This window comes from Scatophagus argus, chromosome 22 (assembly GCF_020382885.2).
Source record: "Scatophagus argus isolate fScaArg1 chromosome 22, fScaArg1.pri, whole genome shotgun sequence".
Classification (NCBI taxonomy): domain Eukaryota; kingdom Metazoa; phylum Chordata; class Actinopteri; family Scatophagidae; genus Scatophagus; species Scatophagus argus.
The window spans coordinates 3,533,748-3,555,616 of record NC_058514.1 but is presented as its reverse complement, the minus strand read 5'-3'; the positions used below and the strand labels follow the sequence as shown (position 1 = coordinate 3,555,616).

At 41.9% G+C, this 21,869-nt stretch overlaps 1 protein-coding gene across 3 annotated transcripts in view; it reads right to left on the bottom strand.

The window, feature by feature from the left end:
• Positions 1–21,869, bottom strand: part of chrm2a (cholinergic receptor, muscarinic 2a) — a 66,774-nt gene that overhangs the window by 14,240 nt on the left and 30,665 nt on the right. Inside the window, exon 1 of one of the 3 annotated variants that reach the window (XM_046379155.1) lies at positions 7,874–9,265. The exons of 1 other annotated variant lie outside the window; for it this stretch is intronic. The gene's annotated coding sequence lies outside the window, so the exon portion shown is untranslated. Of the gene's footprint in view, positions 1–7,471; positions 9,266–21,869 lie in introns of those variants that run through there. One more of the 3 variants, XM_046379154.1, reaches the window with a different exon arrangement.

Genomic DNA, 21,869 nt, shown 5'->3' with positions numbered 1-21,869 from the left:
AAACCTCTTCTTTGCAGGTGTGACAAAGTCTTTCAAACCAAGACCTCTCAGGCAGTGCTTGAGTTGAGTGGACGCAAAGCAACAGATATTAATGGAGAGTTAACAAGCAGGAAATGGCTTTTAAGTGAGTGGAAAAACAAGCTGTGATAATCTGCAAACAGTCAACTACCCGGAGATTCCCCAGACAACTTGGAGGTGGCCATGTGTCACTGTGCGCCAAGTGAGAGGAGTGTAATCATAACGTACGCTGGAGAATTTGCATGACTCTGCAAGTGCTCATATTTCGATTAAGACTACAGAGAGCAGAGGAGGGCTGTGCGAGTTCTTGGCTTCTCTGTCTTTCAGACCTAATGCAGTCAACCAAATCACGACCAAGTGACTTCTCCACTCCTTCTTTATTTCGGTTGATGAATAGTCTCGAGACTTGACAGCAAGAGGTTCATAATTCTTTTACCGCGACCTTAAGATGCCACTTCATAGAAATTATATTCAGACTGATTTACCACAAATTATCTTCAGCTTTGCAGGAATGTCATTTCAAAAGGTGCCCTCTATCCAGGAACCCCCCCTACCCCCCTTTGCCTCGTCACAGAGTGCTCGGAGGTCAGCCTATCGGTATTCCAGCTACTTTTCTGTGGCAGCCTCCACACCATCTGTGAAAAATGACAGTGTCACATACGACCTCTGCTGTTCTGCCAGATAGTCCAGCCAAAGACTGCAATTCACCGCCACATTCAACCCCAAAATCTGTCAGGTGCACATTTTGAAGATAAACTCAAAGGAAGCATGTTTTAGACTTCTGCTGAGCGGAGATTAAAATTTCTCACAACAGCCAAGTGCATGTATTTTGAACAGATGCAGGTCAATGGAAAGATCTCTTGTAGCTCTAACCATAGTTGACAGTTCAGAAGTCACACTGTCGGGAAAATATCACAAGCCCTCTGGGATGCAAAAAACCCCCTCAAAAAACAAACAAACACTGGAGCTAAGCCAGTAATGACTAAAAAAAATAAGTCCTCAAGCAAGCTTGGAAGGTAAAAGAGATGAGTCAATTTTCTCCTGTCATACAGAGAGACCCTGCAGCAGCGACAACTCGACAAACATCGTCACGCTACCTACTCCGACGCTCCCCTTCACACTGAACGTTTTATTTCATACAAATAATTTACCCATGAAAAACTGTGCACCATGTATCCTCTGTTGATTTGGCTTTAATTAGCAGATTTCCATATTTCTAATCATAATTGCTTCTCAAGAGTAAAAGCAGTGATATGAGCCGCTATCCCACATAGTATGTTTTCATTAGCCTGAATCTCAATGGAGAGTTTTAGTGTCTTATTATAGTTCGAGCAACATCAGCTGTGTTTCCAATATCAGCACAAATATTCAAAACTATCAGTAGCCCTGATCTAAAAATACCATTATCACTATCCGCCCCAAGAAATCCATGTTAGCTACACCCCAGGGCAGATCAGGAAACATATTACAGCTTGTAAAACATCAAAATCATTGCAGGTGTCTCTGCTAGCTGATACATGACAAACAATTTCCATTGGACACCAAGTACGTTTGCAGAAGCCATGAAATATATAATATATTAAATATTATTATTTAATATATTACGCAACATCAGGCAGGCAAAGCATTTCTCTGGTGAAATCCTGCAGGACATTGCTAGCAACAGACAACCTACATATTTGTGCACGACTAAAACTATCGGTGGAATAATGTAAATATCTGTAGCGATCTAACACTGTGCACGGGGAAATCCTTGGAGCTTGAATGAACGTATTGACGCTCCCATTTCCTCCCCCATAAAAATATGCCCCTTTTTGATTATGTCTCGTGTGGGAGGGAAAAAAAGAACATCAATGATTGTTCTCGCACAGATGCAGCGTATGTCTTTCTCCAAGGCTCATCTTCGACAGACCTGCTGTGCTTTCGGGCTCTGATCCAGATAAATCCAAGGAAATTGAGCCACATATAAGCTTTTCTTGGCCAGTGGCGGCCTCATGTAACACATTATACGTGGCAATATGTTGTCTTAGCTTGTCGTTACTATCAGTTAGGAGCATCTCGCAAGTAATGCACACTATTAGCATGACAGTATAGCTTGTTTCCTTTTCTTTATTGCCTCCGGGACTCCCCTGCTGTCCCTGCTTCTTCATAATATGCATGGCAATGAGCTGGCCTGCTAGTGTCTGTTGGCAGTTGCTGGCTCATTACTGATTTCACATGGAGCATAGACATGGATGTGCTCTCCACCGCATTCATGTAGCAGCTCAGTAATCGCCTAACACAGGTGAAGCAGAGTCCTGCTGGTGCTGCTATGGGGCTTCCTCTCCGAGGCTTTGTTCAATTAAACCCTGCTCTCAGCTGCCACCACAGAACAAGTGCACAGTGTCCCATTTCCCAATATGGAAATTTAGAGGATGAGCATTACACAAACACACACCTCAATTTTGATTTGTCGGAGAGTTTGAGACAGCAAGGGGAGTAAAAATAAAATATGAGACAGCGTCTGCTGCAAACAAATGGAAAGGTCACCTTCTATTAATGCGGTGCAACGCTGCCTTTGAATAATGAGGTCGTGTAATACAAGTGAGCTCTCAGACTTCATACAGTGAGTGGTTCTGGGCGGCCACCGCCTCTCAGTGTAGACCGACTTCATGACCAGACATTTTAACTCAGGCTGCTGAGCAATTATAACTCAGCCTTTGACTGGAGTGTGCTTTGGGGGAAGAACATAAGCCTGTTAATGTCACTCTCAGTATGACACTCTTAAAGGTTTAACTTCTTCTCAAAAAGGTGTCCAGCACATGGTTAGTATTCAGTGGTTGGGGATTAGTCAAGAGAAGTCATTTGATATTACACACATGTAAGCTGTAGCACATGAGTCTCGATAAAGGTCTCCAGTCCAGTATCTTACTGTCAGTTACCTTTTCCTCCTTTTTTAAAACATGAAATAGGTTGTATTGACTTTTTTCAAGCATTATATTATTTTCCCAAGTAGAAACCCATTAAAAAAGCAACTATATGGAAAATTTTTGTTAGATTTTTATGCGAGTGAGTTAGTTATACTGGAGCCTGTTAACCTCAGCCCATTCATCTCACTTTCCTTGGGTTTCATTTGTGGGGTAGCAGGTGGTAGCAGCATGTAATGAAGTGTCTATTTTGATACAGTACAGGATGCCTAAAAAGAGGAAAAATTTTAAATTCTCCACAGATACTGGTACTGCAGTATGTACTCAAACTTTTAATGAGCTGATTGCAGGGAGATTAAACTTTCTAATCATTATTTTTACATTTAAAAAGACTATTTAAGTCTCACGCTTCCATGCAACCGATTTTCTCTGTTATTTTTGCTAACTTGGGCAAACGCCCCTTTTGATCTTGTCTCAAACTAACCTGGAATAGGAACCTATCCAAGTTATACAATATGAAGTCCTTATTACATTTTCCTCTTGAGGACATGATGGCTGCCTCTGCCCCCCCGTGAACGATGGTGCTCTTTTGCTCACACTCTGAATCAGCATGCCTGTCTAAGCACTCTTAATCGCTCTGCCAGCATCGCTGTCACCCTGCTACTGTCCTGTCCTCGTTCCCCTGCATGTGTCCTGCCTGTGATGTATCACACTGGCACCATCCCTCGATAGAAAGCTGTGGTGCTCATTAAGATAGAGGAAGATAGCAAAAATGGAAAAAAGGCAGGGAAGGCGAAGGGAATGAGATAAAGCGTGTGCCTGTTGGATTTGTTCCACTTCATTGTTTCTGTATTTCTGTGCCCACCCCCACCCCTGTACACTGTCTGTCTTTCTGCTGTGATTCAGAGTTTAGTGATAAAAGGCAAGAGCTATTTGCCCTTGGACAGGTTACTCTATTTACAGTACCTGCTAGTTTTCTCATCACAATACGTAAAGCAGCCTTCCATGAGGATAATGCAATGCTCTGATTGGAGTGAAGTGCTCTGTGTTCTGAAGGTTCTCTCTTTTTTGCTGGTTTGGAACAGCATCTCTTCTCAAAATTCCAGTTTCCAGTGTTCTTTAAATGCAACAGCTGAACCACAAGCTAGGAGAATATAGCAAACTGTCTCTTTCAGTGGAGCGTTATGGGACTTCCAAGTCCAAGAATCACCGATGCATGAAGGCCCTCTTTGGTTGTTCAGTTGCAGAGGGATCCGTCTCACACTTGTACAGAGGCAACTTTAACTACAGTCTGATCAGACAGGAACACAGTGAGCCCCGTCCAGTCCCCAGTGGCCACCAGCATCCATGGCAGTGATCTGAGCACTGAAGCCTAGTGGTGTCACTGTAAATACAGCTGACAGATGCTAATCCATGGAAGTCAAACTTTATCCAAATAACAGATGCGCCATGACCAAAACTCAAAGTGTTCAAACCCGATGGCCTGTCAAGTAACGCTGTCACACAGGCAGGCAATTTTGACAGGACCCACTTATGTGACTGTCCTGAATTGATTACCTCGTCACTGTGTCTCATTTATACGCTGATGAAAAGAGATTAGCAGCCTGGTAATGTGATACCTAACTGGCAGTTTTGGGCAGTGCCCTTTCCAGAAGAGATCCATAATGCTTTTTACAGGTTTTAAGCTATGCAGGCCAGAATTTGTGCAAACACTCTAAATCCAACATTAGTCAAGACCACTTCTTAGCTTCTTTCAGTAGTGAAATTATAATAAGCTTCCACCCTTTGAATCTACACTGTATTTCACAGCGTCATCAATTATACATATTGTGTATTAAATACTCCAGCTTCACTATCTGCCCTCCACGTATTTGCATTGCCTCGAGAGGCTGCCCCGCCCCTGGAATAACCATCCATAATGGTGACTGCTTAGTTAAATGGTGTTTGTGATGTTTGAAAAAGATAAATAATGATCACAGGGTTTGGTTTTCTGAAAAACAAAAGTGGACCACACAGGAAGAGCCAGGAGGCGCCCTGTGGGAGGCATTTTGATTCTGCAGCTGGAGAATGCATGAAGCATTTTTGACAAGAGAAGAGGTATGCTCCTGCATCATGTTTGATTTATTTCAACCATCCATCTCTCTCGTAGGGTCCTGACATGCAGGACTGATAGCACTGACATGCATGTTCTCAGTATTGCAAAAGGAATAAGACAAACCACCAGCACTGCGGCTCGCTCACTGCACGTATCACATCATCTCTGTCCATCTAATAAAGCAATGTCTTCCAAATAATAGACAAAAACACATGGCGGCACAGAGAGGTACACCAAACAAAGCCGCCGTTGTGAAATTACTATGGAAATGTTAAAAAAAAAAGCTTTGCAAAAGGATGTTTGAAGGCGAGAGGTGTCAGCGATGTAATTAGCCCTTCTTAGTCTGTCCTCCCCTTGCTTTCAGTATCCCACTCCCTTGTGCTCTGACTGACAGCTTTATATTTCGGGGAGGGGGGCACGCTACTGGACTTTTGTGCTCAAAACTGCTCTCCACTGTTCAGACACAGCTAATTGGTGTTTCACATTTGCTGGAGCAACAAGTGCACCTAAGCTAACATCTCATCAAAACATTATGCCTAGAGCCAATCAAATTCTTCCAACTAATTATCCAATGGCAGACCTGACACTGATGACGGCCGTTCTGTTGACATTAAAGCATACAAAAGGAAAGCAGCCTCAGGAAACTTGCTGTCATTTCTCATTCTGTTAATTGGCAAACTTTGATGTTGTGTCGCCTATGGCCAAAACCCATTAAAAAGAGCAATCTTTGACTTATATCAAAACATCGTTTGTTGACTGTGGTATTTCCTATATTTAATACATTGACAGCCTGCAGCAGAATGTAAAGGAGAAATTGCACTTAATGCTGATGGACCATTTGGCTAAACCTCTGCTTCAGGAGGTAATCTTTTCAAACCCCTTGTTTAGTCTCTCCTTTCCAGTTGGTTCCAGGTTTTTTCCCTTTTTTTTTTTTTGTTGTAATTTGCATCCTGCCTCGAGGCGTCCTTTCAGCAACATCTCAGGACTTCTCACTGTGGGATCACTGTCGCACTTTTTACATGGACGTGAGCTGACAAAACACAGAGACAAATACATGCGCCGACCTGCATATGTGTTGCCATGATTACCAAATGATTTTGCATGTGTGTCTTATACAGATTATAAGCTCGCCTGCTGAACAGCAGAGGGATTTGTTAGTAGTTTAGTGTTGAAATCGTGCTGAAAATCACATCTCTGCTCCCACCCTTTCTTGATGATCTCGGCTTACTTGTTTTGTCCCACATGTGAGTTGCTGCATTTGCAATTGCCCAAAACAGACCAATCTTTGGGGAAAATAATCCCGGTTTCCAAACAATTGCTCCAAACAAGCCAGGCGTGAATACACTCAAGTGTCTGTTCTGATTAGCGTCTATTTTGTTGGACTGGGTCAAACCCCCAGGAGTTTAACTGCTGCATGAATCCACGGTTACAGGGGATCCCAGTGAACCAAATGAAGACATGCATGTTAACACAGTGGAGACACACACACTCACACACACACACATACACTGTATCATAGTAGTTTAGAGAATTATGCCCATATTCACCCAAATTATGTTAATAGGCCAAGTTAATATGACACCCACTGAGTATTTCAGTGCCTTTAAGCTCTCACTGAATTAATTTTTTGGCAGTTGTGCTCCAAACAAGATTATGGCACATTGCTAGACGTGATGTGCTGTTAACACACACCGACATCCCAACACATGAAGCAAAACCAGAACCAGTTTGGTGCTCCATTTCAGCTTTCATGTTAATCATGCAACAAAGAGAGCACCATCCACCCCTCCCCCTCTGTTAATCAAGTTCCTCCACAAGCACCTGTCGCTCATCTTGATGAGCTGTCTACCTTGAACACGGAATTCACACATTATTCAGGCCGTGGCTGACATTACGTCATCTGCGCCACAGGCAGTGATGAAGCATACAGAGCATTCAGCCGATCTGGAATTAAAAGATGCAATGTTGATGTTCGCAGGGTCTGTGCTGCCAGATTTAGATTTACTGCTCTTTTCTTGCTAGATTTTCACCAGTAGCTGTTACACCCACACACACCCAACACAGTCACAACAAATGGCAATCACCCTTCATTTTTTTCACATTGGGGAATTCAGGCATGTACCCACAATTGGACAGATTGATCATACTGGATCCCTTTTTAAAACTAAAAATATCACATGCCCCCTGGTTCTTTTTTCCGGACTGGAGATTTTGCTGATGCCAAAGCTGCTCATAGTCATAAAAACTTAATTGCTATACGATAAGTTTGCAGACTGATAAGAGAATTGCAAGAGCACAGGCTTTGTTTGCAGAGCTCCACTGTTTGTTGGTATTGTTTTGTTCCCTCAGTGTAATTCCCCTTTATCTTGATTAGAAATGTGGAAGTTAATGAAGCCAGCGAGGATATATTGAAGGCATTATTTGCTAACAAACAGAACATTTCTGTACTCACCAACAGGTAACAAGCATTAAGTTAAACAGAGAGGAAGGAGACAATAAGTGAGGCTTTGCATTGGATCAACAGGGACGTGTAGCTCTGCACAGTCCATCTGTGTGGTTCAAATTTTGACTCTACTGATCAGGAGGCTCTTTCACGCTTTCTTAAAATTAAGGACAACTTGTTTCTGACCGAACTTGACAACAATTGTTAATAGCTGCAACGGAAAACTTTGTAATTAGGAAATTAAGGCACAGCATTGTGGAACAGGAGAGATGATTGCATGGCAAATTGGGATCACAAACCACTGCATAAATAATAAATGCTGAAAGGTGGTTTTGGTTCTAAGTGATTCTTTTTTTTACAAAAGGGATAAAGCTTCTTTTTCTCTTCTCAGCCAAATGGGGTAAATCTGACCTGAAGTCCAAAAGGGAGCCTCTTCAAACTTTAACTTCCAACAGAGACTGAGCACCGAGTGCCAAAGCCAATGTGACAATGACAAACTCAGATTAATGCCAGTGAATTCATCCCACATTTCTGCTCAAACTTTTGTCACGGTCTATAATTTGCAGAGAAAAGTGGGGCTGATTTTAATCCTCTTTGTTTTAATTTGATTCGTGTGACTACTGATTAAAGAAAAAAAAGGATAATTGACCAGAGTGAAAGGGCGAGAACTTCCTCGTCTCTGGAGAACAGATTCAAATCTGTCTCAGCTCATCATTATGTCGCAATCATAGTGTCAGTCAAATAGAGAAGGTGAAAGTAGAAGAGCAGAGCAGAAGAGCATTATGGAAAATGGGGGGGAAAAAAGTGAGCAAAGTTGATTGAATCTTGCCTTATTTTCATATACTGCATGTTCACCCACACACAGTGTCAGTGTGTTGCGTGTTCTGGATGTAGATTGGCAATCAGCAACAAGAGTGAGGGCTTCAGACGGCACACTGCAGTCTAATTGTGTCAGCGTTGCAGACTCTTTTATTCAAAGACTATTAACGATCACTTCTTCGTTTGGCTTTAGAGGAAAGAGTTGTTTGCGGCAAAATACATGATGAAACTCTGGGCAAGTGGGGATTGCACCAAGGCAGTTTGGTGAAAATAGTTTTGCCAATATTTGGCCCCATTACAGTCTTCACAGCGGTGAATTGCTTTATACTTTTCGTGCCTTGTTTTTGAAATCAGTCAGTTCTTATTAATGTTGGACAAATGTAGTGCAATAAAATGTGCTGGGCAAAAGGGTTTATTCACTGACTGCTTATTTATAGCACTTGTGGTAGATTTTAAGATTTCTTTAATCTCCTTTCTGCATCTTCTTCTCAGTTTCCACACATCATCCAGAAGTATTGAGGGCTTTTCTTGCCTATTCTTAGACTTGTAACCTTCACAGTTTCTATAGCCATTTTTCCATCCATTCAATTGAAATGTCAGCCTGGAACACTGTATCAACTTGCACTCAGAGATTGAGCTCTGAAATACACAAGACATAAACTAAACCAAGTTAAAAAAAAAGAAAAAGAAAGAAAAAGACACGTGTGTCAGGTATTTTCAGCTGAGTGCTTCTCAGTAAACCAACTGTCACAAAGAAGAAGAAGAAGAAGAAGAAGAAGAAGCCTGCGCTTCCCAAACTGCTTCACGTGTTTGACACCACTGTGAGCAAAGCCTCCAGGCTTCTTCAGTGTGCGAAATATATCAACTCAGACTGACTGCATTCACCATCTCACAGCTGAGGGCACTCAGTAATTAGGTGATCCAATTAGATTGCACAAGCTACAGGGATCAGAAATGCAGCAGATCTGCTCAACAATGGGGCAAAGAGAAACACAATAATGTATATGCACTGTAATTCTTTAACAAGTTATCGTGTGAATTAGAGATTAATCTTTTAATTATTTAATGAGATGCAGATGCAATATTTAGGTAAATTAATTTTCCTCTCTGAAAACAGCCTATCATAAACTTTTGATAAGCCTGATGCTTTTCTATCAAACTGTCATATAAGGGATCTGAGAGTTGAATCAGTGATTCAGACATATATTTTCTACATGGGTCATTTAAGCACTGAATAAGTTTCAGCACAACAGCAGAAACAGCCCTGAGCTGTGAATCATTATGGAGAAAAGAAACAGCATATACATGACTGCGTGGCCTTTGATGAAAGCAGCAACGCTTTCTAGTCCATTACTCGTACGTATGGGAATAACTCGTCATCGAATGAAACTCCACAGACATAAACAATCTGACTGCTCAACTTTCTGACTTTTTGATTTGCAAACAAACTTTGAAAAAGGCCGATAATTTGCCTGGCAGCCAACATCTGCAGTGGCTTTATATTTTACATTTATGTTGTTTGCTAATTAATCTGACAAATCAGTTCTAAATTAATTTGGCTTCCAAGGAAACCTAATACAAAATGGTAAAGGGGCACTCGTGAGATCAAGTGTTCAATGTCCATTGGGATTATAAAAGTGGTTAAGCTTTTAGTCCGTGTACGTATGAAGCTCCAAAGATGGTGAATCCTAACAGCTCAATTAATGTTGTGTAATTGTAAAACTCAAGATTGTCTCCTGTGTACCTTGCAATACTTTGATTTATTGCATAATTTAATTTCAAAACTGTTTTTCTTGCTCAACAAAAAAAATGTTAAGGTCACGTTAATGTTGTTAAACCAGCAAGCCCTTTGAAGCATAAATCAGTTATTTGAAAATGTACACAACATCCACAGCAGCTATGGACTTTATTCACTAATGTGCTCATGTTAAACAGCATTGTTATGCAAAGTGAACTGAATCAAGGTTGTATGCTATAAACTCAACAGGTTTAGAAGAATAGTTTGGCATTTTTCCAGTTTTAATATTTGTATTTGTGTTCCTGCCTGCTAACCTGATTTGCCCTTTCACTCACAGAAGTTTTGTTTTTCAAAAAAGATTTGCACTTTCACTTGTTCTGAGCTCTGTAGGTGGCTCGTATCATCTAATTGGATCATCTAATGACTGAGTGCCTGCAGCTGTAAGATGGTGGGCGGGGTCATATATATATAGACTGGAGCCGTTCAGACATTGGCACACATGCATGCAGGTTTAGTTGCACGCTGATGTTTGAATGAAGTGGAAACATTTGTGCTCTTTTGATTCCTGGAGTTTGGGGAGTAAATATAGAAGAGTTTCTATTTTGGGGAACTGACAACAGCACATTTTCTCCATTCACTATAAAAATGAGAGGAAGTGCAGTAAGATAAGATTATGGTCAATATCCACTTCATCTGTTTTAAGCCACCGCTATTGGCAGCCAGTTTGTTTATTGTCTTCTGCAACCTGTGCTTCCCGTGTTCATACCTCCCTGCAGAGTGAGAGGAGTCTACCAAGGAAGACGTTTAATTTGAGGTGGATAATGGAGGTTTAACGGCCCTAAAAAAATAAATAAATAAAGCCTCCTGTGTTGTGTTTGCTTGGTTTAATGCTTTTGATTTGTTTGTTTATTCTCTCCTCGCGTCTCTGTGTGATTTCCCCTGGCTCCCCTGTGGAGCAGTGCTAAATGAAGTGTAATCTACACACACACACACACACACACACACACCCAAAGTGGCACTCTTGTCTCACAGCAAGCCAGGGGGTGGTATCCATCACTGAAGGCTTCATCCCAGAGGAAATGATTGATTTTGGGTTGGCCGGACTGCACGATAAATTTCACAGCTGAAGTGCATTATTTTGTCTTTTGGATTTTAAACAGTCAAGACATGACCTCTACTTGAACAATGAGGCAACCCTTCACATAAGGCAACACAGTCTACCTGGGCATTAATGATCTGAATACTTGACTGTGTGTCTCAGTGCTCATCTCAGCTGAGCTGACTTGACTGTACCCGGTTGCTTGATGTAGTGTCAGCTAAACATAGCATCTGTCTGGTCAGCTGTTTGACTCTGATTTACTAATGAGTCTGTGTAGGCCATCAGCAAACAGTTAACCTGAGGAAAGGGGTTGATTTATTTCACAAAGCATCATGAGAGACGGAAAAAGCTGGACTTTTAATCCTGGATCATACAATTCCCACAATGCAGCATATTTAAATTAGACTCTCTCTGTATTTGTAACTAGTTTGGAATGAAAGCTTTCTGCTGACGATTTGTCATCTAGCCCCTCCGTCTGACATGACCCTGGTGACATCAGTAGGATAATTTTCTTAGACATGACACATCTGCTTTAGAGCCAAATAAGACTTTACACAACTGTTTTCACAGACTGAATCATACTCTGCATGACTACTTCACTGCTTCACAGTGTAGTGTAGGTGAAGTTCCCCATGAAAGAGCATGCTTACGCTGTGAAGTGTATGGCCACTAGCAGCGCTATGGAGCAATGTTTTCACAAGTGGGTCCCTGGTTTGTTTGTGTAATACATGTATGGAGGACATGAGACACATCTCTGCCATTTTGACAGACCAGTGGTGATGATTAAAGAAGTGCAGCAGCAAACACTGAGAAGAAGCTGCAAGCTGGCAGACGCGGAGGTAAACAGAGCACGATTTTTAAAATATGCAAATATTCAGAGGAAGGAAATTCATTCAACATGTTTGTTAGACCTCTGTGATACACAGACACACTTACTCCTCAGGGCCTTTTTAAAGGTCTATGCTAGCTTGGGCTAAATAAAGGGAAATGTGCAGTCACAGTGACCTAAATTTAAAAACAATTCAATCCATGAAGCCCTCTGCATGAAATTCCAAGCCTCTGGGGATCTGCCTACAGCTGCTACTCGGTTACCTGTCAGTGTCAGCGGTGCACTTGGAAATGGTGTAATTTTCAAGAGCACCTCACATGACCATTAACCCCTTTTTACAGATGACATTTAACAGACATGAACATGAGTGCACTGCTGGTTTTTCAGCCATCACACTCACACTCGGTCTGCTCCCTCTCTCTGTGTATTCTGTCCCCGTCGTGCTCAGCTGTGTCCATCTCTTAATCAGATTAGGACATTATATTTGAGGTTGTTGGTCTAATCAGGGTAATAAAGGGTCTCTGAGAGCATTGCTGCCCATTAGTGTCATTAGGCTGCAGCTGAAAAGGACGTCTTTGTAGAATCTGCTTGATCACTGTAGCCCGGAGGAGGTGAGCATCCATCTCTCAGGTGGGCCTATTGATCTGTTTACTCCCATATGAGCCAGCAGGGCTCGTAGGAGTTTGCCACCACACAGGAGCTAAAAGAGCTGCTGTTCTGTTGCATAACGGCTTCATTTCTTCTGCTGCCTTCTGGTTTAGGGAAGCAACACAGTGCTGCTGTAAGAATGATCTTTTTAGAAATGCTTTGGAACTGCCATTTCTAAAATCTTTCTCCTGCTTTCAGATTACTTTGTGTGTGTGTGTGTGTGTGTGAGTGAGTGATATGATAGAGCTGCTTCAAGCAATTTCCATTCATGATTAATCTGCTGATTATTTCATGATTTAAGTAATTGTTGAGTCTATTAAATGTCAGTGCTCATCACATTTTAGCCCACAGTGATGTCTCCAAACAGTCCAACACTGTCCTCTATATGCCAAAGAAACACAGCAAATATTTATATTTAAGAAGCTGGAATGAGTTGTCAATAGTTGGCAACTAATTTTTCCTCTGATTGACAGTTAATCGAAATATCATTGCAGCTCTTTATACAAAGTCTTAAATGCATGCAGGGGACCGTCTGTATCTGCAGTGCTTTGTTGTCATGAGTGGATGAGGATCACTGTTGAAACAGGGACAGCAAGATCAAACAGCTGGGACCAAATTTGGATGACCCGCAGTGATTGAGGAGTCAGTATTTCTTTTTGTTTTATATATATATATATTTAAGTAGAGACAAAAGGACATAAAATGCTAATCCCTTCTGGCTGTGACCCAGAGCTATGACTTTTGTCCAGTCTGTTGTTATGGAGCGTTGTGCATTTCTCCTTGTGATGACAGAGCGCTGAGTGGTTTTAATCTGCAGGCCTCACGCTGTCATACTTCCCTGGCACAGTGGGTTTGATAAACCACTGCTAAGCACTGTGTGCCTCTGATGGCAGGAAGCTAGCAGAAGCACTGCCAGGCGTCTGTCCAGCTGGACGGCTGCAGCCAGACTCCAGAGACTGGCATCAGCATGCTACACTCAGCCTGCACGCCGCCTTTATGTGGTCGAGGCTGAGAGGGAGTGGCTTTGCCAGTTTGATTTATAGCCCCAGATTAACAGCTGCATCAGAGGCTGGAGGTTGTCATCCTCCTGTGCATATGGAGAGATGCTCTTAGGGAATGAGGAAGGTCTTATGCGGTTTTTTTTTAAATTTCAACTAGGAGCCGGTGCATGTGCAGAGGCTCCTGTTATGCACATCAAATCCCTCCTCTGTGTGTCAATATGTGTATGGAAATGAACAACTACATGATCCGTGAGCACTGTGCAGCTCTCTGCTCTCAGAGACCGTCATGAGAGGGCCATTATCAGTGACCCCTGCAGAACTAAAAGCAGCAGCTTTGTGCATGTTCGACTGGGCAGGCTGTAGCAGTGAGACGCCAGAGAGGCCAGACTTGTACGTTCTTAGCAGAGAGCTCCTCAAAGGCCTTTTCCTCCGCCAGCTTCCTTTATCCATGGATGGTTTTGCTCACTACAGATATCACCATCATAAGGGCATATTTTAAGTTCCTAAGTACTGAGGCAAATTAATATAGCAGTATTTAATGATGGCTTGAAACAAAGTTTGGGGAAAATTAATTTTTTTGGAACAGTTAAAATTCTTGGAGAACGTTCCATTTCTACAGCTTCATGGGCATTTACGTTAAACCTGATGGTGAGGCGTGAGCTGCAGTACTGAAGACTGACCTGAAACTCAAACATGCATGTTGCAATGTGGCTGTGTGCTGTGAACACTAACTTATGGTATTACAGTATCAAAGAAGATTTTCACATTTACACCACATGAAGTGCAAAGCCAATCCGTAATGTGTCATATCATGCATGCAAGTGGACACTATGACATCTGCTGAATCTTTAACAGCAGTATCAACAGACTGGTAAGTCACAGAGACATTAAAAGATGCCTAATTGATCTCTGTCACTTTTGCTAATGTGCAATTATTGCACACACACTCTCAAACCTCAAAGACTTACAGGGATATAAATTAAAACGTGTCAGCATTACTCCCAGCTTTTCGGATTATTCCATCACTGCTGCTGTGTCAAAATACAAGAAACATAGCTAAAATGATTTACTACTTCTCATAATACTTTACTCCCTTTGGCACCATTTTCTCATAGGCAGAGGGCAATTTTACAGTCCCATTCAGAACTATAATTTGTAATTATGTGCGGTTATGATTCTGTCTGTGGCCTCCGATTCTCATTTGACAGCCAAAGATTGATTAAAGTCACCCATCAGCCTGTCGTTTGAATTCTTTTTCCACTAAGACAGATCCATCACTTCCAAAAAAAGGGAAGACTTAAAGGTTTGCCTTTATATTCAAACTTCCCAGATGGATGACAGTGAAATGTTCTTTATCTGAAACATTGGTGACACAACTAGATGAAAAATGTGTTGCAATAATGGCCTGCTGACAAGAGTATAATCAATATATTAGTCTCTCTCTTTGTGTGTGTATGTGTGTGTGTGTGTGTGTGTGTGTACTCTAAACTTTGAGAGAAGCTTTAGCAGTAATGAGAGCAAGTGACATTTGTGGTTCACATCTGAAATCCCACAAAATGTTTATTGATTTCAATGTCTGAACAACCAATCCTGAAGTAAACAAGAAGTGCTATTGATGGTGCCGATCAAAAGCTAAATTAATGAGTCTGGATTGTATAATTGACTGTACTTTAGGTCCTTCTTCAGATATTGATCAGATAGAAGATTTTCCCCTCTGCCCTCAGACTGGTGGAGATGAATGGGGCTATGGGATAATTGCCAGTGAAACGGAGTGGTTTTCCGTTTATGTCAGAGTGGGAATGAAGGCAGGAGGGTGTACTGAGAAATGACCAAAGCTGGGCAATGTTGATCACATCCAATTAATTCCATGTGCTCTGCTCCTTTAGCATTGCCTCTATTGGACCACTCCTATTAAAAAAAAAACCCAACCTTTCCCTCAGCAGCAAAATCACCCAATACATGAGCATCACCAAGAGGGGGCTTAAAAAGCAGCTGCTGTGCTCACAGGACTGGCATTGATTTGTACTGTAAAGCAGCATTCTGTAGAACCATATTAAGCAGGGAGTGATATCTCTGACTCATAGTTCATAGCTTTGTATTTCTCTGGAAACACCAACGTTACCTCCAGTAGTCCAGCTGGTGTGCAGCGTTGGGCTCCAATGGACAGCCTGGCAGTCTGATGGAGGATTTACAGAGTTGAAGATGAAGTGGAAGAATAAAGCAGCTCTGTAAAACGGGTGAACTATAAGCGATTGCCAGGGGTTGGCAGGCGAACCGGCTGTCACTCTCTGTAGATGTATTGGAGCTCTTCTTCTGGTGAGCGGGATGACACCATTTTAGTTTAACAGCCCGGGCACTGAAATTCCTTGAGTTCACTGGTGAATGATAGACCTAACATGCTTGCGACCCACAATCCATCCCAACCTGCCAGTTGGAAACCAGAGTTAATGATTTCTTGCATTTCCCATATTGGCTCTGAACCCAAATGTGTCTGACCACGACCTACAAATTGTTCCAGGAGATTCAAATATGTGATTCTCTTTTCCACTTGCATTGGCTTTCCTCCATTGCCACCAGCCTCTGGACTCCTGGGGGACACTATCCGATCTCCTGTCTTCATGGTTCTGCATATAATGAAGACACTTCACACTGATGTAGTCCCAAGATTCCTGCGGCTATGTGTGTTGTTTTACATTTACAATTGATCACCCAGTATCTAAAAGCAATACGAGGCATTTTGCACTGTGCTATTGCCATTGCTATCAGCTCCACAGCAGCCGCACTGGAAATAACTTGCCATGATGTAGATGACATTTGGCCAGGAACAGTATGAGTAAAAGAGGAGCGAACAGTAAAAACTGGCCTAGAAACACAAGGAGAAAAAGAAGCTGTCAATAGAATTTTTTTTTTGCGGTTTCGCCCGTATTACTGCCCTGTACTTAGCTCCTAAACGAGTACAAATTTGTGACTGGAGCTGACAACAACTTCAGACCAGATCAAGGTGAAACAACACTGAGTACTAAGAAAGAAAATCAGAGCGTTGGGATAGAGTCATGTCTGGCACTTTGCCAGCCTAAGCATCTTAGAAAAAGTTCTAGAACAATGTCCTGTTGCAACCATTCAGTAGGAGGATTACTTAATACGATTACTAGGGCAGCCAAATCAACCGTGGTGAATGTAGCCCATAATTACAGTGAGAAGATGAGGAAGGTGTATGACAGAGATTAGAAAAGGTGAACTCCAGCGAGCCATACAAAATATGCCCCCGCCCACCTGAAAACACCCCAACTGGGTTTACAACAGTGTTGCTTCATTTGATAGATGGGTTTTCACAATACAGATTGTGTGTGTGTTTCAGGAAGCAGGCCTTGCATACTATACTGTATGATCTGTTGAATGTGGCTTTTTTTGGTTCACCTAAATCAATGATCGTCCTGAAGGGTCAGTGATGTTAGCACCATAAACAAGACAAAGGGCTTACAGCCATGCTGGCAACTTTAGGGCTTTAAGCTAAATGCTAACATCAGAATGCAAACGTGCTCGCATAACATTACTAACATGCTGATGATATGCAAGTATAATATTTACCAGATGCATGTAATATTGCTAACATGTCTTACTAGTACAGCTGAGGCTGGCAATAATATTAGCTGTGGTCAATACATTAAATGTTAAGGGATCACCAAACAGATTACAGTTCTTTACTGATGAAGACATGAATGTCTGTACCAGCTGTCATGGTAACCAAGCAAAACAAAACTATCTGCATTGCTGGACAGGACTAGTCATTACATTGAAAAATATGTTTTGGATTTTTATGAAGCTAGTAGGTTGTAAGTACAGAGCCTGAACGTTTGACTTGAATAAGTGACTTACTAAACATGACAGTCAACAAGAACACATTTACTTTCTCGTGTCCCATGTGGAATACCATTCATTTTCCTCACGTGTCACATAGATGTTGACATTTCATTTGCTCAACTCTACAGGGATTCAACTCAAATCAATAGCAGGCACCTAGCAGATATGGTAAATCTTCTAATAGGCATGCCCTCAGGATAAATGAAAGTGAATATAACATCCTCTTGAGGTAAATTTGTAGTATGGACCCATGGAAAATGTGACCCTGAAGATGTTTGTATTTACGTGCTGCTTATTCTGATGGGATGAAAACAGAATTCCCTTAATGAAACATGAAAATGAGGGTGTGTGTGATTGCAAAGCCAGTGAATTAGGATGTGACAAGTAATTTAGCACGCATCTAGTTTCTGCAGACAAACCCAGTGCACTTGTAATTGATCACCAGTCCATTTGCTCAGGCTTTCCTAATCATCATCCATCTAAACTATTGATTAGGTTACATGAATACAATACAATTGACAGCTGTGATTTAGCTGAAATGTATATCTTAAAGGACAGCCTTGAAAAAAGCAGTTCTTCAGGGTAAATGTGTGTCTCAGAAGCAGGTTTTAGAGTTTTTGCTCATGCTCGTGTTGTGTAATTGATATGAATCTATACTCTTCAGAATGTTGTTAAATTTCATGCTTTTATTCATGTCTCATGTTTCACTTTTGCTCGTTGAGAAACCACCCTAAGGACCTGATATGCTGACAGACAATTAAGTTTGACTCTTTGATGTTAAATGATCCAATGTTTTGTGTGCCACACACAAACAGATTAATCATTAATGTGCCCATGTGGCACCTTTGAGGTCTCACAGCACACTTGGTCGCCACTCAGATGAGCTATCACATATGTCTCTGTATCTGGCATCTCATCATTTGGCTCATTTGCAAAATGATTCAACCTGTGTCTTGAATGCTGCACTTGTCCATCCCTCAACCAGCTTCCTTGCCATTCCATGAAACACTACACAAAGTCAAGGCCATCAAACAGAACAACAGGTAATAAGATCCCCAGTGTGATACACACAAGGTCTTTAATGTCAAAATGGAAAATCTTTAGTTCCTGTATTGGCTATATCCCAAGGAGAAAAAAAGAGCCTTATCTCAGAGGAAGGTGGCCATCCATCAGCAATTTCTCTTAGTTTATCAGCCTGTCCAAGTCGAAACACCCAATGATGTCAGGCATTAATCAAATGCTGACACCTCACATTCAGGACTGAGACATGTACCCTTTTCTTCCTGCCCAAATCTGTTTATTGTCCTGCTGAGGCTCTGTGGCTGCAGATTTTAAACCCTTTTGGTGCTGTGTGCCAGTAGCAGACAGCTGGAGGATTGTGACAGTGCCATGAAGAAAGAACAGCATGTGGAAGGTGCAGAGACAATGCAACAAAAATCAAAAAGCGCCATGTTAAAACTCTTGTACCTCAGTGAATTCATTACAGTTTTATTCTCTCGAATGTGTTGCAGAAGTGCTCTCAGTCTCTGCACCCTAGCAGAGACGGTTACATTTCCTGTTTGTCACTGTGCTGGGAATAATCCTGCCACTGTAAATGCAACAGGACAAGAGAGAGCTTCTTGTGCTTTAGTTAGTTGTCTCTTCTAGACTCCCCGCTGACCACTCATTCATTCTGTTTAGAAATTACTGAGTGCTATTGATGTGCTGAATCGAAACCCTCACAGGAGCGAGGGCTGTCATAAATCGAACATCTTGGACACCGTGTGGCTGGCTGATACTCTCCACGGGGCTAAATTCATGTCAATACATTAATCTAATGTGGGAAGTCAAAGGTTTGCCTATGTAGAGCAGAAACTGAAGAAAAGTGTGTGTGTGTGTGTGTGTGTGTGTGTGTGTGTGTGTGTGTGTGTGTGTGCGCCTGGGAGAGTACTTTAGCTCTTGATCACGAAACCCTTTGGAGGACTTGAATTTTTCAGATGGATGAGTATCTGGACACAAAATAGCAGGGAGCCAGATGTGACCCTGGAACACATCCCTTCATTCCCGCTCCGTCAGAGAAACAGGATGTTTTGAATGCGCTACTGGCTGAACTCGATCCTTTGCTCCATTATCATGTGGGAGAAGTCACAGCAGGACATTTAACTGACGTGACCTCTGAAACATGGAATCGGAAAAACTTCAGTGCCGACTTTTTGAAAAAGAAAAAAAAAAGTCTTGGTTGCACTTTAGAAAATTTTCACCCTAATTTTTTATTTACGTGTGTGTTTCACCTGACGTCCCTTGAATTTCACCACATATACAGCAGACCTGACAGTCGGCAGTAAACACAATCCAGCCGACCTACAGCTGGGTTTGTAATTTCACTCCAGGAAATGTGAGCAAGTTTTGTCGGGATGTAAATCGCAGGTTGTGAAATTCCTTGCTATAGTCAGGTGCAGCCAATAAGCCCTGACTGAGATCCTGTCGGTTTTAAGAGGATTTTAAAATTATTTTGCCATTATTTTATTTATTTATTTTTTATTTTTTTTATTTATTTTAAGTCTCTGAAGCTGTCACTTTTGGCAGCCACATTTTTTTTAATGATTGATGGGAGCACATTATTGTCCAGCACTCCAGACAATGAGGGATCACTGATACAAAAACTTTATTGCAAAGCATTTCTTTTACAGAGTTTCAGCCCTTTTCATGACAGACTTTAAACCTTTTGTGCCAACAGTCAATATCATGAGAAATGTCAGCAACAGTGCAATTACAGGTGACATGGACTCTGTCTCTGTCTCTCCCTGTCTCTCTCTCTGCCTGTCTCTGTCTCTCTCTCCTGCCGTCTTCACGAGTGAGAAGTCGTGCAGAAAATTGCATTTTTCATGTTACCCACACACTGACTACAACATGTATGCAAATTCTGGCTCCTGTGAATGTCTCCGTCGGCGACTTGATGGGAATGCTATACGGCTCATAATGGAAGATAACGTTGGGCATATAATGCGTGTGAACAGAGACGTAATGTGCAGCCTTTATGAGAGTATCTATTGGGGTGATAATAGCCATGATGAATGTTAATGATCTGAAAGAGCAGCCTTACTGTGTTCCTGCTGCTAATGTTCGGACGACCAGTCATCCTTTACAATGTCCCTTAACCCCCCCCCCCCCCCCCCCCCTCCGTAAACAAACAACATACACAGATAATTCAATACTTTTGTCATTACAGTATGACAAGAGTGCTGTTTAGATTGACGTCCTGCTAATGTCCTTCCCTGGTTGCTTTAACATTACCCCACCCCCTCAAAGACAATCCAGAGTCTGCAGCGTCTCCCGTGTGCAGTAAAATTAGCAGCTCTGAGGTGAGGACATGTTAGAGTCCCCTTCTCTGAATGCAGGGAAATTCATGTCGTTTTGTCTCGGGTGACTCTCAGGGACAACAAGTACATACAGCTAAAAGTTAAACAAAAATATTAGGTATTGACCAGAGAATTTTTATTGTTCACCAGACTGTTATTATCATTGTTACTGTTAAAATATTTCAGCTTAAATGTAAAATGTGATAACTTGAGGTCACAAAGTACCCATTTGTAAGAGTTACGTTCCTACTGGAAAACTGCATCCCACCATATACGTTCAGTGCCAACATGACTGTGTCCATATATTGTAGAAAGCAAAACTCATCAAAAACACCATTGGCTCTACCATCATGTTGAATGGGTTCTAGCATTTTGAAAATAAACGCACCACGACTTCACCATGACTTTTTGTAGCAGCGTAACGTCATGTCACATCAACGCCGCTACGAAAGGCCAGCCAGTCGCAAACCTCAGGAGGCCTCTGTTGAAACACGAACGCGAGGAGGGGGAGGAAATGAAATGCTGACATTTTTCTGTTGAGGAGAATCTCAAGCCAAGAGCACTGAAAAGAACATACAGACTGTCTGCACTGCTGACCCGCATCGCTAACCCACTGTAATTGACCTCTCACCCTCGGATTATGGCTAAATTGCGCCCCAGATTGGAATACTTGATGTAGAATAGCTGATCAGCAATTCTCAAATCCGTGCTGATCTCTCCATAATGTGAGGGCAGCTTGCATGGTCATGTCTGCTTTCACACTCATGTCTCTCCTCACCTTTTCATACAGAGTGCAAATCTATATGACATACATAATTCACGCTGCCGGTACGAGTACAATGAATAGATTTATCATCGCACGCTAAATAAATAGTCAAGTGTGAATATATGTTTAGTGGGGAGGAGTTCTCATCAATCTCCATGTCTGGAGTACAGCTGAGTTTGGCAACGTGTGTATGAATAATACCTGCCACAAATTCATCAAGATAAATGGATTTTATTGCTAGCCATGAGGTCACATGCTGCTACCAAGAGGATATTTGGTGATGTTCCCTTGCCTAGAAATCCCAGAGG